Source organism: Muscardinus avellanarius, assembly GCF_963383645.1.
Source record: "Muscardinus avellanarius genome assembly, chromosome: 1".
Taxonomy (NCBI): Eukaryota; Metazoa; Chordata; class Mammalia; order Rodentia; family Gliridae; genus Muscardinus; species Muscardinus avellanarius.
The window spans coordinates 139,207,212-139,210,875 of NC_137786.1; positions in this window are offsets into that span (position 1 = coordinate 139,207,212).

Sequence of the window (3,664 nt, forward strand, 5' to 3'; positions counted from 1 at the left end):
TTGTTATTCTTTAGTGATAGCAATGTCTATGTGCCTTTTGCCCAAATGTTCTACACAGAAGGATTAAAAAAGCAGCACCCCAAAATCCCTGGCTCAAAAACCTCCTTGAGGAAAAGGGAGACATGGAAAAGAGTTGATTGGTGAGTACAAAGTTCCAATTAGATAACAACAGTGAGTTTTAGTGTAGTATAGCACCTAAGGGTGACTATAGTTATCAATTTACTGTAAATTTAGAATGTTGCCAACACAAAGAAATGATCAATATTTGAGGTTATAAATATACTAATTAAGATCATCACCACACATAGTCTACATGCATCAAAATATCACATTGTACCCTATAAATGTGTAAGTTACATATCAACTAAAGGATTTTAATAACCTTTTTGAAGACTATACTGGAATCTTTATTTGGAAACAGATTTGGGGGGGGGGTGCTAGGGATAGAGCCCAGGGGCATTCTACCTTCGAGCTACACTCTCAGTCCTATTTTATTTTTTATATGGAAACAAGGTCTCAAAACATTGCTGAGAGACTTACTAAATTGTTAACCCTGGCTTCAAACCTCTGATTCCCGTCTCAGATTCACAGCACTGGAATTACAGAGGTGCACCACTACACCTATCTGAAAATATATTCTTAAAAAAAAAATTTCTCTTGTCATTTCCCAAATAAGGAAAGCTAGTTATGACAGGATGACATCCTGGCATTATATGTCTGCCATGAGAAGACAAGAAATGTCATTACTCGTTCCATGTGTGTGTATTGGGGGCGGGGGAATTAAACCCAGGAATGTCCTGCCTCTGAGCTACACTCCCAGCCCTATTTTGTTTTGTTTTGGTTTGGTTTTTAAAACAGGGTCTAAATTACTGAGAATGGCCACGAACCTGTGATCCTCCTATGTCGGCCTGCTAAGTGATTATAAGCATGCACTACCACACCTAGCTACTTGCCTCATTTAAAACAGTTGTCTGCAATAAGCTGGAGCTTTCATGGCTGGGATACATCCCCTTATAAAAGTGACCAGAACTAGCTGACCCTTCTACCACACAAAAACACAACAAGGCCTAATCTATGAATGGAAAGTTATCCCTCAGGAGACTCCAAATCTACTACCACCTAGGCCTTGGATTTCCCAGCCTCCAGACCTGAGAGTAATACATTTCTGTTGCTTACAAGCCAGCCTACAGCACTTCATTATAATAATTTTGTGTCAACATTTTCATCAATGTGACCAAAATACCAAACAAGAACTTAGAGCTGGGTGTGGTGGTACACACCTGTAATCCCAGTACTTGGGAGGTTGAGAAAGGAAGATCACAGGTTCATAGCCAGCCTCAATTACTTAGTGAGGCTCACGGCAACTTAGATCCTGTTCCAAAACAAAAATTAAAATAGGGCTGGGGGTGTGGTACAGGGGTACAACTCCCCTGGGTTAAATCTCTGGTAACACACACATGCACACACACACACACAGAAGTTATGAGAAGAAAGGCTTATTTGGGCTCACAGTTTCAGAAGTTCCGTCCATGGTGTGGTCAGCAAATTCCAAGGCAGAAACATCATGGAGGCAGGGCATGGTGGTAAAAAGAGAAATGGAGTGGGAGAGGAGGAGTAAAAGGAAAGGGAGATTGAATTAAAAAAAAAAAAAGGAAGGGGGAAGGAGACAAGAGGACAAAGAGAGATAGACAAAAGACAGGGACAGACTCAGTCCCCAAGGCCACATCCCCAGTGATCTGCTTCCTCTAGTCATGCCCCACCTGACTGTAGTTACACCTGGTAAATCTATTCAAATTATTAACCCACCAATGGATTCACCCACTAATGATATCAGAGTCTTGATTCAATTATTTTACCTCTGAATGAATATATATATATATATATATATATATATATATATACTTATTTATTTATTTATTTTTGTAGTACTGGGGATAGAACTCAGGGGCATTCTACCTTCGTGCTACACCCTCAGCCCTATTTTTTATTCTTTATTTTGTAACAGGATCTCACTGAGTTGCAAAGAGCCTCACTAAAAAGCTGAGGCTGTCCATAAACTTCAATCCTCCTGTGTCAGCCACCCAAATGCTGGTATTAAAAGTGCACCACTACACCCAGCTCTGTAAATATTTTTGCATTGCTAATTCACTATACCCAAATCATAACAAGCCTCAGTGGACTGAGGCTTAGTCTGCCACTCTCTAGAAGGTCTAGGACAACTAAAAACAAAGAGCCCTATCTTTGGGAGAAGGCTACATAGGACCACGGCGCACAACCCTGCAGCTTGTACAATGCCAAGGCATCCTACCTGAGAGTTAATAGGACTAAAATCCAGCATGCCTCTGTCCTCCACATCTATGCATGCCTGTTTGGTTGCTTCTGCCTAGAGGAAGGGGTATCTTTAATTGGCACACAGATCCTGCACATGTGAGGAACAGTCATGGAGCCAGATGAAAGTCACTGAGCATTGACTATTAAAGAGAATCAAAATTTATTATGCCCTTTGATTCATCATTGTCTCTTGGTGCCCTGGAATGTACAGGTAACAGGATTATCAGAACCAAAAAAAGGTCAAGTCCAAAAAGTGAGAGTTATCCCTAATTTTACTAGACAGAACACTCCTAATTTCTCAGGAGGTTTTGTTTACATGTTTTGCTTTTGTTCTAACCAGTCTCTAGGAAATATACAAATTCCTCAAAGTCATCATGCCCCAGTGATTTAGTCAAGATTTTCCATATACTGATCATCATATAAAGTCCTTAACAAGCAAGGCTGGCATTATTTACTAACAATGTTTAAGGAAATAAACCAAGGCTCAAGCAATGCTGATTTAATATCAGCAGCGGTCACTGATACTCTGGCTAAAAGGTCTTTCTTGACCACATTAGAATATGATAATGATATGGGGGATGTATGTGCTTCTTTTTGTTTAGACTTCCTTATTAATTTCCAATTTTATTGTGTTATAGGTCAAATAGTCAGGATTTTATATATGGTTAATAAGATAAATTTCTGCAAATGTTCCATAAAAGAAGCTAACTCACCTTCCTACCCTGTGAATTAAACATTTAAAGAATCTGTAGTTTGTAAATGAAGGTATATGATTGATTCTAATTTTTTTCTTTTTATTAATATTATAGCAATTTGTCCAAAATTAACAATGATAATCTCATATAAAAGATTCATTTGTCTGATATCAAATTTTTGATCACTTAGAGATAACATTTCAATATTTATTTCTTGTTTTCTTTCTTACCAGAGGATATTTTTTCTTTCATTTTTTTTAAGGTGAAACTATCATACCTTTTTTTTCCAGAAAAAATTTATTCTACCATGAAATATGAACTCTAAACAACCAAAACAATCTCGAAAAAGAACACAGCTTTTTTCTAAGTTATAAATTATCCTTTCATTTTTGGAGTGGTCATCTTCTAAAAGCAAGATTCTATTCTCCATGTGGCCTAATCGATTGTTTATAGCTTGAACTGATGCCTTTACTTCAATGATTGCATCCTTTACTTCTTTTAGACTCTAAATTTTTTTTGAAGGTCCTGCATTATTTCTACAGTTATATTCCTGATTTGATCTTCTGGAGATCTCTGAATTTCTGTGTTATCAGGTTCTTACATTATGGGGTTGTGGGCATTCATTGCTCTATTGTTGT